Source organism: Triticum urartu, chromosome 1 (genome assembly GCF_003073215.2).
Source record: "Triticum urartu cultivar G1812 chromosome 1, Tu2.1, whole genome shotgun sequence".
Taxonomy (NCBI): Eukaryota; Viridiplantae; Streptophyta; class Magnoliopsida; order Poales; family Poaceae; genus Triticum; species Triticum urartu.
In genome coordinates, this window is record NC_053022.1 from 24,240,332 (window position 1) to 24,254,177 (window position 13,846).

The following is a 13,846-nucleotide window of genomic DNA, read 5'->3' on the forward strand; positions in this document are numbered from 1 at the left end:
TGCAGTGTACGGAGCTTAAAATTTCAGCAGCATATAATCATTCGCAAGTCCAGAGAGATGAAGAAAAAGAGAGCACCCAGCAATCGTTAGGTGTCTACAGTTCCACAGTTACTAGGAAACTACAGAGGGGAACTTTTTGTCTATGGGACATATACACCCTATAAGGAAAAAAATAGTAATTCAATAAAAAGTCAAAAGAATCTTTTTTTTGCGGGTAAAAGTCAATTTTTTTTATTAAAATAGTGTGAATACTGACCTATAATAGCAAATAAATTTTGTCTTTTTCGCTGTGAATTCAACGTTCGTTTTTTTCATGGAAATTTATATACTAGTGCAAAAGTGAGTCAAGTTTATTCTAAAAAAACTTTTAAAGTATTTTGACTTTTTATTTAATTATTAAAAAAACATATTAAGTGTATATACAACTAGGAACCAAAGTGTATTTCGCGGAAACTACCTCGTATCTACAGCGAAGGGCCGGCCAATCCAGAGCCCACGACAGTCGATAATGTCCATCCACAGATCCTAGTACCTCTCCAGTCTCAGTCCCTGCTCCACTCCACTCCATGGCGGCCGCGGATCCCCTTCTCCTGCCGGCTCGCGGATCTCGCTGACGCGCCCGGAGGCTGCGTCGAGCTCGCGGCTGCATCACCGGCCTGGCAGTGCGCGGTGATTTGGCTTGCTGGACATCATACCGGGGTGAGTGCCGTACTGCTCATGTTCTGCTTCGTTCGTTCTAATCAAGTTCTTGCTTGAAATCCGCTCTACTGATGGTTTTATTATTTCGATCTGCTGATGTTTTGCTTGATCAGTGCTGCAGCTGTTTGATTCTTCTTCTTGTTTGCATGCTACTGCTGCCACTTCGCTTCTCCTCAAAGATTGACACGCCACTACGGCAGGAGCAGAGCCGATGGCGCCTGTGGTGACCGCTGCACTTGGCACGTTTGGTCCTCTGCTTGGGAAGCTCACCGATTTGCTCGCCAATGAGTGCGGACGGCCGAAAGGGGTCCGCCGCGAGATCCGCTCCCTCAAGGCTGAGCTTGCCGTCATGCATGGTGCGCTGATGAAGTACACCAAGATAGAGAATCCTGATGGCAAGGTCAAGATATGGGTATCGCTGGTCAGGGAGCTGTCCTACGATACCGAAGATTGTTTTGACAAGTTGACCCACCAGCTCGGCGATGGTGGGGGTCAAGACGTTGGCTTCAAGGAGTACTTCCGCAAGATGGCTCGCCGTCTAAAAACTAATGGAGCTCGGCATGGAATCGCCAACCAAATCGATGATCTGAATCTTCATATCAAGGAGGTGAAGGAACTCAAGACCAGCTACAAGCTGGATGATGTTGCTTCTAGCACCCCGGTCGAGGCAACCGTGGATCCCCGGTTGGCTGCTCTTTTCACCGAGGAGGCACACCTTGTTGGCATTGATGATCCAAGGAACGAGCTTGTGAAACGATATGGGAAGCGTTGAACCCTTTGCTCGGGCCGTATTTGTATATATAGAAACAATGATGTGGCTTACAAGACGAGATTGAGAGAGATCGATCGTTACAGGGAACGATCGTTACAAGAGGATTACGAGGGAGAGATAACAGAAGAAGAGATAGAGAACGGTACAAGGTTTAAACAAGATATCTATCCCTATACAACTCTATCTCTAACTAACCAACTATTTCAACACTCCCCCTCAATCTAAACCTTATGAAACTTTGCTAAGGTTAAGATTGTACTTGAACTCGTCCAACCTTCTCATGGTGAGAGGTTTTGTAAATCCATCAGCAAGTTGATCTTCAGTAGGTATAAACCGAATGTCCAGTAGCTTTCGAGCTACTCTTTCTCTGAAAAAATGAAAATCAACCTCAATGTGCTTTGTGCGTGCATGAAACACCGGATTGGCTGAGAGATAGGTTGCACCAATATTATCACACCATAACCTCGCAGCCTGTGGAGCTTTGATTCCAAGCTCATAGAGTAATGTCTGTATCCACATTACTTCACCTATAGCATTTGCTAAGGCCTTGTATTCGGCTTCTGTACTTGACCTAGAAACAGTTGCTTGCTTTCTTGCACTCCAAGACACAAGATTTGTTCCCAGAAAAACAGCAAAACCACCTGTAGACCTTCTGTCATCAGCACATCCTGCCCCGTCAGCATCAAAGTAAGCAGTAAGAAGCATAGAAGAGGACTTGGTAATCTGGAGCCCAAGTCCTTCTGAAAATTTGAGATATCTAAGAATTCTCTTCACTGTAGTCCAATGAGTAGTTCTGGGTGCATGCAAGTATTGGCAGACCTTATTTACTGAATAGGAAATATCAGGACATGTAAGTGTTAAATACTGTAGAGCACCTACAACACTTCTATAATTTGTTGCATCTTCTGACCCAAGTGCTTCTCCACATTCAACTGTAAGTTTTTCTGAGGTAGAAATTGGTGTACTTACTGGCTTGCAGTGCTCCAATCCCACTCTTCTGAGGATATCATTAGTATATTTTTCTTGGGAGAGAAGTATACCATCTTTATTTTTCTTTACCTCAATTCCCAAAAAATAGTGAAGATCACCCAAGCCCTTGAGAGCAAATTCTAGCTTCAGATCCTTAAGTAAACAGACAGTGGCATCTGAGCTTGAACTGGCAACAATTATATCATCAACGTAAACAAGCACAAAGATAGTGATATTCCCTTTGTTATAAAAGAATAAAGAAGTATCTGCCTTAGATGGTGTGAAGCCAAGATTTTGTAACTGCATGCTTAACCTGGAATACCAAGCTCGTGGGGCTTGTTTCAAACCGTACAAAGCTTTGTCCAACTTACATACATACTGTGGTGTGCTTTGATTCTCATATCCTGGTGGTTGCCGCATGAACACTTCTTCCTCAAGAACACCATGAAGAAACGCGTTCTGGACATCTAGCTGTCTTAAACTCCAACCTCTGGAAATTGTAATAGACAAGACAAGTCGAATAGTAGCTGACTTAACAACAGGGCTAAAGGTATATTCATTATCAATTCCAAAGCTTTGTTTAAACCCTTTTGCAACTAATCTTGCCTTATACCTGTCTATGCTTCCATCAGACTTTCTTTTTATTTTGTATACCCACTAACAATCAATGATATTGTTGCCATGTTTCGGTGGTACTAAATGTCAGGCCTTATTTTTCATAAGTGCATTATACTCATTATCCATAGCTTCCTTCCACTCTTTATTGGCAAGAGCATCATGCAAATTGATTGGTTCACCAGTAGTGGTAAGAAAAGCACGTTTGAGTTTGTCATACCTTATTGTACCATCATTGTACTGTTTTTCCTTGACAATACTTGACCGAGACCTTGTATTTTGAAGAAAGGGCGTAGGTGACACAGGAACAGTTGCTGCAGATGGTGCATGCGATCCGGACGAAGCAGAATCAGCCACAGAGGATCCGGCCCTCTCGCGATCCGAGGCAACCAGCGGACCAGCCGGCTCCTGATCCGAGGCGGATCCGTCCTCACGTGTGCGGTCGGCCGCACACCCGCGGTCTGCCTGGACCCGCAGGGAGGCGACGTTGGGCGCCGCACCCGCGGTCCACCTGGGCCCGCCAAGACGTGGCAGCGGGCGACTGGGCTTCTCCCGCGCCTGGGATGGCGCGGCTGTCGACACATGGGCTCGTGGGCGCATCTGGACCGGTGGGATCCACTCGGTCAGGGCGGTCGGCCACCAGCCTGCATGCGGCCACGCGCACAGGTGGAGGATCCACCTGGGATCTCGCGCCGTCAGCGGAGGCAGACCTGGCGGGCGAATCTATCTGGGATCCGCCGCTGTCAGCCGGATCAGCGTAGGTTTCCGCACCTGCTTTGTTTGTTTCCTCATACATAAAATGACGCCCAGAATTAGCACAAGTATCAACGGAATCAGGATTTTCTTTGGATTTTTGCACATGATCAGCTTCAGTTAACGCGCCCCCATGATCATAGTCTGGTAGAAGTGCAATTTCAGCACGAAGCAAGGCACCGGCATTGGGATGAAGTTTTGAAAACGAAAAGACAGTTTCATCAAAAACAATATCGCGAGATATGTAGATGCATCCAGTAGCAATCTCAAGACACTTATAGCCTTTGTGAAGGTTGCTATTGTTGGAAATATGCCCTAGAGGCAATAATAAATTGATTATTATTATATTTCCTTGTTCATGATAATCGTTTATTATCCATGCTATAATTGTATTGATAGGAAACTCAGATACATGTGTGGATACATAGACAACACCATGTCCCTAGTGAGCCTCTAGTTGACTAGCTCGTTGATCAATAGATGGTTACGGTTTCCTGACCATGGACATTGGATGTCGTTGATAACGGGATCACATCATTAGGAGAATGATGTGATGGACAAGACCTAATCCTAAGCATAGCACTAGATCGTGTAGTTCATATGCTATAGCTTTTCTAATGTCAAGTATCATTTCCTTAGACCATGAGATTGTGCAACTCCCGGATACCGTAGGAATGCTTTGGGTGTATCAAATGTCACAACGTAACTGGGTGACTATAAAGGTGCATTACAGGTATCTCCGAAAGTGTCTGTTGGGTTGGGGATTTGTCACTCCGTGTAAGCGGAGAGGTATCTCTGGGCCCACTCGGTAGGACATCATCATATGCGCAATGTGACCAAGGAGTTGATCACGGGATGATGTGTTACGGAACGAGTAAAGAGACTTGCCGGTAACGAGATTGAACAAGGTATCGGTATACCGACGATCGAATCTCGGGCAAGTACAAATACCGCTGGACAAAGGGAATTGTATACGGGATTGATTAAGTCCTTGACATCGTGGTTCATCCGATGAGATCATCGTGGAACATGTGGGAGCCATCATGGGTATCCAGATCCCGCTGTTGGTTATTGACCGGAGAACGTCTCGGTCATGTCTGCATGTCTCCCGAACCCGTAGGGTCTACACACTTAAGGTTCGGTGACGCTAGGGTTATAGAGATATTAGTATGCGGTAACCCGAAAGTTGTTCGGAGTCCCGGATGAGATCCGGACGTCACGAGGAGTTCCGAAATGGTCCGGAGGTAAAGAATTATATATAGGAAGTGCTATTTCGGCCATCGGGACAAGTTTCGGGGTCACCGGTATTGTACCGGGACCACCGGAAGGGTCCCGGGGGTCCACCGGGTGGGGCCACCTGCCCCGGGGGGGCCACATGGGCTGTAGGGGGTGTGCCTTGGCCTATATGGGCCAAGGGCACCAGCCCCAAGAGGCCCATGCGCCAAGAGATGGGAAAAAGGGGAGAGTCCTAAAGGGGGAAGGCACCTCCGAGGTGCCTTGGGGAGGATGGACTCCTCCCCACCCTTGGTCGCACCCTTCCTTGGAGGAAGGGGCAAGGGCTACGCCTCCCCCTCTCCCTTGGCCCTATATATAGTGGGGAAAAGGAGGAGCAAACCAATCTAAGGCCTGGCGCCTCCCTCTCCCTCCCGTGACACATCTCCCTCCTCCCGCAGCGCTTAGCGAAGCCCTGTTGGAATCCCGCTACTTCCACCACGCCGTCGTGCTGCTGGATCTCCATCAACCTCTCCCTCTCTCCTTGCTGGATCAAGGCATGGGAGACGTCATCGGGCTGTACGTGTGTTGAACGCGGAGGTGCCGTGCGTTCGGCACTTGGTCATCGGTGATTTGAATCACGACGAGTACGACTCCATCAACCCCGTTCTCTTGAACGCTTCCGCGCGCGATCTACAAGGGTATGTAGATCCACTCCTCCCTCGTTGCTAGATGACTCCATAGATTGATCTTGGTGACATGTAGGAAAATTTTGAATTTCTGCTATGTTCTCCAACAGCTATAGCCAAGGAAAACACATTGTGTGGACCAAAACTCAAGCTTGTGGCGATTGTAAGGACGCAGATTAGGATAGCAAGCACATCCAAAGGTTTTGAGATAGTTATAATCAGGTTTTTGCTTGTACAATCGCTCTAAAGGAGTAGAGTTGCCAATGAATCTACTGGGAAGACGATTAATAAGATAAGTGGCGGTGATAAAGGCTTCATCCCAATATTTGAGAGGCATGGATGCATGAGCTAAAAGAGAGAGACCGAAGTCAACAATGTGGCGGTGTTTGCGCTCAGCAGAGCCTTTCTGTTGATGAGCATGAGGACAAGACACATGATGGGCTATCCCAATGCTACGAAAGAAGGCGTTGAGTTTCTCATACTCCCCTCCCCAGTCACTTTGGACTGAAAGGATTTTCCTATCAAATTGGCACTCAACAAGTTTCTGAAATTCTTGGAAGATAGAGAAAACCTCTGATTTATATGTAAGCAAATATATCCAAGTGAACTTGCTATAATCATCAATAAAACTGACATAATATTTTTTTTCTACCAAAGGAATCTCGGGCATGACCCCATACATCACTGAAAATAAGTTCTAACGGAGCATGAGACACACTAGTTGACTTGGGATAAGGAAGTTGATGGCTCTTGGCACATTGGCAAGCTTCACACACAGACTCATTATTTTGACTATGAGACAAAAGAAGATTGTCTTTATTGACTATTTGTTTGACGATGACCGAAGATGGATGTCCTAGTCGTTGATGCCACCGTGCCAAAGATGGCTTGATGACGGAGTGGACTTGACGACGCTTGCAACCTAGTGCTCCGGATGGAATTGGGTAGAGCCCTCCAACGCATCTACCGTGATGAAGGAGTTCCCTCGTTGCCTGATCCTTGATGAAAAAATAACGAGGGTGTGTCTCAAAGAAGACATTATTGTCGGTGGCTAAACGAGACATGGAGGCAAGGTTCTTGTCAGCTTGTGGAACATGAAGTACATCTCGAAGAACTAGATCACGTTTGAGTGTAGGGGAATTGATAGAACCTTGACCGATGTGAAAAATATCCATACCTCCACCGCTTGCGGTGTGAATCTGGTCGCTGCCATGGTAGCCATGAAGAGCAAGCTGCTCGAGATCATTGGTCACGTGGTCCATCGCGCCAGAGTCCACGTACCAGACACCCTCGCCGCCGCCCTGTTCACGCATGGCAGCAGCGACATGGCGAGCGTCGGGCACATAGTCTTCGTCGGACCAATGCCAGCAGTTGATCACCTCATGGCCAGACTTCTTGCAAAACTGGCAGCGAGGGCGACCATGTGAAGGAGGACGACGGCCGTTGTTGTTGTTGAAGTCACCGCCGTCGCTGGTGTTCTAGCCGCCCCGCCATTGGAGCCAGAGCCCCCACCAGAGCGCGCGCCGTCGCCCTGGGAAGCGCGGCGTCTGCGCCCACCGCCGCGTTGCCCCTGGTGACCGCGCCCACAGCCGCGGCCATGGGAGGCAGAGTTGACGAAGGATTGGCGAAGGTCGCCGCCATGCAGGAGGGTGAGGCGGGCATCAAAACTGAGCAGCTGGCTGTAGAGCTCCTGGACGGTGATGGGCTCGACCCTGGCGGCGAGCGCAGAGACCACCGGGTTGTACTCCATGTCCAGGCCAGCGAGAATTTTGGAGACGATCTCCGGATCAGAAAGCGCTGCAGCAATGCTTGCGACTTCATCGGTGAGACTTTTAATCTTGCCAATGTAGTCGGACATGGACATGTTACCTTTCTTGAGGTTGGTGAGCTCGATGCGAGTATTGATCGCCTGGGCTTGGCTTTGAGCAGCGAACATGGCATGGATGGTGCGCCACACCTCGGCCGGCGTCTGGAGCGTGGCGACCTGTGCAAGGATCTCACGGGAAAAGGAACCCATCAAGTACCCTTGAAGTTGTTGCTGTTGTGCATACCAGAGGGATCGTGCAAAGTTGACGACTTGTTCTTCTTTGCCGTCCTTGGTGATGGTGAGAGTGGCCAGTGGTGGCGGGCTCTTCTCGTCGAGGTGGTGCTCCATCTGTGCGCCTCTGATCTGAGGCAGCACGACGGCCTTCCAGAGCAGGAAGTTGCCCCTCGTCAGCTTCTCGTGTGGTGGCGATCTGAGGGAGGTGGTGTTGGTGGTGGTGGTGGAGGAGGCAAAGGTGGAAGATGAGGAGGTGGTGAGTGCACCCATGGTGCTTGCTCTCATGGCAGCGGTGGTGGTGGACATGATCTCGGTCGCCGGAGGTAGCTAGATGCAATCTCTTTCGATCTAATGAGGAAGAGGCTCTGTTACCATGTGAAACGATATGGGAAGCGTTGAATCCTTTGCTCGGGCCGCACTTGTATATATAGAAACAATGCCGTGGCTTACAAGACGAGATCGAGAGAGATCGATCGTTACAGGGAACGATCGTTACAGGAGGATTACGAGGGAGAGATAACAGCAGAAGAGATAGAGAAGGGTACAAGGTTTAAACAAGATATCAATCCCTATATAACTCTATCTCTAACTAACCAACTATTTCAACAGAGCTTGCCAAGTGGATGATCGAAGAAGAAAGCAAGCTTCATCGCAGGGTGTTGTCGATTGTTGGGTTTGGTGGATTGGGAAAGACAAAACTGGCGAATGAAGTCTACCGCAAGATTCAAGGGCATTTTGATTGTCATGCTTTTGTGTTGGGTCTCCCAAAAGCCAGATACAATGAAAATCATCAAGGATGTGATCTCCCAGGTGTCGAACAATCAGGAATTCAAGAAATATATTGAAATTTGGGAAGAAAAGAAATCGATCTGAAAGGTAAGAGAACTTCTACAAGAAAAGAGGTAATTTCCGGCATTTTTGTTTCCATAAATATGTCTCGTTCTAAGCAGTCATTATTTTAACTACTTGTTTCTGCATCTACTTCTATTTTTTCACTCAGTTAACTGCACCGAACCATGGACAGTACATATTATCTCATGACTTGGGATAATATCAGTATGTTCACACAAATGGAACAAAAACTATGTAGTTATGAAATATAATGGTACAACTTTGATTCCACAACTTTGCAGAAATGGTCAGCAGAAGAAAAGAACTAAAACCATTGCTCAAGTTTACGAAAAACAATTCAGTTACAATTTAGAGGCACGCACATAAGAATATGTGCCCGTCCTTAGAGTTAACAGAGGCATGAGATCAATGTTATCTCAACAAATTAAAGCTACCACTCGGGAGCTCTTGTGTGTGTAAGTAAATCCAAACTTGTTGAAGCCGTACCTCACACCTCCACTGTCCAGTAGTAAGAGTTTGCAATATAAGTTTGCTTCTCTACCCTAATAATCTATCGACACAAAAATTCAAGAAAATGTTGATGTAAGGGTTGCAATTTCGTTGAAATTGGCCTTATATATTTGGAAAATAAGCTGTATTAAGTGTGATACCAGTACTTTACTATAGTTTGAGTACGCGAAAAGAATATGTAATATCATTATTGATTGATGACGCTATCTGTTGACATCTATCAGGTATCTTGTTATCATTGATGATATATGGTCTGTAGTGGCATGGAATGCCATCAATTGTGCATTTTCAGAGAACAGCTATTCTAGCAGAATCGTAGCTACTACACGCATATCGGAAGTAGCTAGCTCTTGTTGTCCAGGTCCTGATGACCAGATCTTCAAGATGGAACCTCTAAGTGATCCTCACTCTGAAAGATTATTTTTCAGAAGAATCTTTGGCTCAGAGAATTGCTGCCCTCATATGTTTATTGAAGTTTCAAAAGCTATCTTGAAAAAGTGTGGAGGCCTGCCATTGGCAATAATCAGTATTTCTGGTTTACTAGCAAACAGACCACGTGTCAAAGAAGAGTGGGACAAGGTAAAAAGATCAATTGGTTCGGACTTGAACAAAAGCCAAAGTCTAGAGGGAATGAAAAACATACAGTCCTTGAGCTATAATGATCTTCCACCAAACCTCAAGACAGTGTTGTTGCACCAAAGTAATTTCCCCGAGGATTATGTGATTGACAGAGAAAGGTTGGTGAGACAATGGATTGCGGAAGGCTTTATTTCTGAGGAGCGTGGGAGGAGTTGTCAAGAGGTTGCTGAAAGTTATTTTTATGAGCTTATCAATAAAAGCCTGGTCCAACCAGTGCACATTCATTGTGATGGGATGGTTGATGCATGTCGAATTCATGATATGATGCTTGAACTTATCATTTCAAAATCCATTGAAGAAAATTTCATCACTGTGGTGAACGGCAGTCAAACTGTTTGGGGAAATCCTTAGTGTTCTATTCGACGATTGTCAATCCAGGACATTGACCAGGAGCTTGCATATGTATTGGCAAAGAAAGATCTAAGCCATCTCTGATAATAACAGCATCAGGATGCATCAAACACTTGCCAAGTCTTATTAAGTTTGAAACTTTACGCGTATTAGATTTTGAAGGTATTCAGGACGTAGCAGAGTATGATATGAATGGTATGGAAAAGCTTTTCCTGCTAAAGTACATAAACTGTAGGAGGACGGGCATAATGGGCCTACCGTGTGGAACCGTGATGCTACATGATCTAGAGACGCTAGATTTAAGGGGTGCACAAACAAGAGACTTGCGAACCCACTGCAAGTGCTAGGCCTATTCAATCTCTAATTTACATATACTCTACTAGCAAACCTGGGCAATAAGCCACGGACATTTCTCAAAAAATAACGTGCAGTTGGCATAAGTACAATTAACAATCCCTGGTTGTTATTGATGTGATACGGGAGTAGGTGAGGTTGATACTAAGAGCACGGGCACGGGAAACATCGCGTCCGCCCATCCGTTGCGGCCGGCGAGCCGCCTGGGACACGCTGCCTGTAGACTTCTCTGTCGGCTAAAAGCAGCGGTACCTTTATCTCCCACCTCTAATCTTTTTTTATCCATCTATTGCGCGCGCGTCTCAACGGTTGTTTTCAGACCGGGTGTACTTCCTTAATTGAATGCTAATCAGCATGGTTTCCTTTTTTAGCTATTACATAAACAGCCCCCACCCCATTGAAATCAGAGGGGCAGAGAGATTATGGAAAGGCAAGCTTGGCCCCACTGGTGGAATTCACGGTTGGGAGGAAAGCTATAGAAGGATACCCACACTTGTACGGGCCCCACAACCGACAGGAACAGGTTTTGTCTTACCGCTTTGCCGCGCGCGGCCGCAAAAAGAAGAAGCTTTATTGATAGCTGCAGCCCACGGGTGCTTTCCCGCACGACCGAGGAATCAAATCACCAAACACTTGAAGTTAAGTCTTGACCACAAGCAATAGGCGAGCACAAAACATGTAGAGAGTCCACACTTTCTCGGTCGTGCGGCAAAGCACGCGTGCTACGCAATACGTACAACCTGTAGAAGTGTGCCGAGAAGGGGGGCATATGTCCCCTATCCATATAGATTTTTTGTTCTTCAAATCAATTTTGTTGTAATTTATTTAAATGTGTATATATATTGCCCCCCCCCCTCGGCACACTTCAAACCGTGAATACCAACTGGCTCAGCATCAACTGTTAGAATTTTGAGATGACTCCTTACTGTACTTTTTAATATTACTCCTTGCTGTGCATTCAGGCTAATGATTCAGTGGGGTTAGAATTTAGAGAAAGTCATAAACCAATTAGGCAGACGGAGTTGAGTTGAGCTTAGGCGACGGAGTATACCTTACGGTAATTAACTGTATTTCTGTATGTGTGGAGTACTGATACAGTGTGGAGTGCTGCTGTTAATTTATCCATCAACTAATCACAAGTTTCTGCACTAACTTGACAGGTCTTTTTTCCTGAAAATCTTGTACTCCTGAAACTGGAAACCTGTAGTACAGTACTAAGAGCAGCACATAACTAGTGTGGTACAGTACTCCTATGGGATGAAACCATAACAGTTCAGTGATTGTAGACACTGTGAGCTATCTCAATTTAAGTTACGGAGAACAAATACTCTAGGGAGTATCATGGACTATACCTGGCCAAACCTCGGGCTGGGCCGGGCCTAGCCAAGCCCGAGGCAAAAAACCCAGGCCCGGGCCCGGCCCAGCCATCGGGCCTGGTTTTTAGGCCCAAACACGTAAAAGCCTGGCGGGCCTCGGGCCTCAGGCCGGGCCCCTTCAGAAAATCGCAAAAATGATGGGCCTAGGCCCGGCCCGGCCATCGGGCTCAAAATCTAGGCCCAAGCCCGGCCCGGGAGCATCTGGCCGGGCCGGGCTTCCCATGGCCAGGTCATGGAGTAGTACAGTATTGAGAACATCTCGATAAATTAATTTTGTCAGTTTTTAACTGCATATATAGGACTACGCAGCAAACAAATAAGAACATCTCGACTGTCAAAATTAGTGCTTAAATGTGATCAGGAGTAAAATTAACATTAACAATCTCAAATCACAAGAATTGTTTGGTCCAGACAACATTTGACTCAAAAATTGTTTGGTCCAGACAGCAAGAACCAGACAACAAAAATTCAGAGCATATACAATGAATCGACAGGCAAATTCAGAGTCAAGAGTCAGTGCATGATTTAGTCAAGAGTCAGTTCAAGTTCACAGTATGTTCTGAATTTTGCTGCATGATTTACGGTATGTTCTCAATTCTTGCTGCATTCAACAAGAATCAGTGCATGATTCAGTCAAGAGTCGGTGCAAGTTGCCAGTATGTTCTAAAACTCTGCATACTATCAAACTGAACTTTTGCTGCTGTCATTCAATTAAATCTTTGTTGCTGTCATTTAAAATTCAGTTAGTTGTCACATGTGAATCTTGACACTTATATTCGTTTTTTCTTTATTCCGTTGACACTTATATCATTTCATTGACACTTATATTCTCTCTTTATTGGCAGTTAGTTACTGACAAGATTCATTCCATTGACACCTATGTTCTCTCTTTATTCAGTTAGTTACTGACATTCATATCAGCGTCATACTCCTAACCATTTGTCACATGTGAATCTTTACAAGCAAAGAGGGACAAAATGACTGGCCATTACAATCTGAGCAAATCATGCAATCTGACAAATTGTGTGACAAAAGCATGCAATCTGAACAAATCATACAAAATCTGAACAAATCATGCAATCTGAACAAGATGACTGACCATTACAATCTTTGCATGCTCTTCTTATTTACAAGCAGAGAGGAATTAAATTGTGCGACCATTACAATCTGATTTCCTTCTTCGGAGTGCAGAGGAGGAGCAGCAGTGGCAGCAGTAGCACGGGGCACGGGCAGAGGAGCAGCAGCAGCACAGACAGAGCTCCACCGGCTGCAGGGGAGCAGCAGCATGGGCAGAGCTCCACCAAGGTCCAGGTCAGAGCACGGGCAGTGGAGAAGTAGCGGCACGGGCAGAGCTTCACCCGCACCAGGTGCGCGCGGGAGCTCGAGGAGGACGCGCGAGAGCTCCTGTAGTCCTGTTCCACCGGATCGGGAGGTTCCAGCGACGCGCGGGCGACGGGCGGCGGCGAGCCGAGCCGACACACGACGCGCCTGTGGTTGCAGCTGCCATGGATCCGTTCGCCACAGACGTCCTCGCCGAGATCCTCCGGCGTCTCCCGCGCAACGCCTGCCGCCGGTCCCGCCTCGTGTGCCGGCGCTGGCGCGACGTCGTCGACAAGCGCACCGAGACGGACCTCCGGAGCCGCCCCACGACCCTCCTTGTGACCGCTGGAGGCTCGGCGCACGTCCTCAGCGGCGACAGCAGGTGAAAACCGAGGAAGGTGCTCGCCAGCGCCGAGGAACGGATGATGTCCGTGGTCGGCACGTGCAACGGCCTCATCTGCCTGTGCGACGACAGCAAGCCCCCCGGCGCCATCGCCCTCGCCAACCCGGCCACCGGCGAGAAGCTCGCCCTCCCGCAGCTGCCGTGCGACGAGATCATCATCAGCGCGCACAAGCTTTGCCACGTGATGCACCCGTCCTGGCACGCCGCGTACGGGTTCGCGCACCACCACGCCACGTACGGGGAAGTACAAGGTGGTGCACCTCCCGTGTAGCTTCGACCGGATCTACGAGT

The 13,846-nt window shown here is 47.3% G+C and overlaps 1 pseudogene; it reads left to right on the top strand.

The window, feature by feature from the left end:
• The first annotated feature begins 540 nt into the window (after nucleotides 1–540).
• Nucleotides 541–13,538, top strand: LOC125532601 (annotated as a pseudogene).
• The last annotated feature ends 308 nt before the right edge of the window (nucleotides 13,539–13,846 follow it).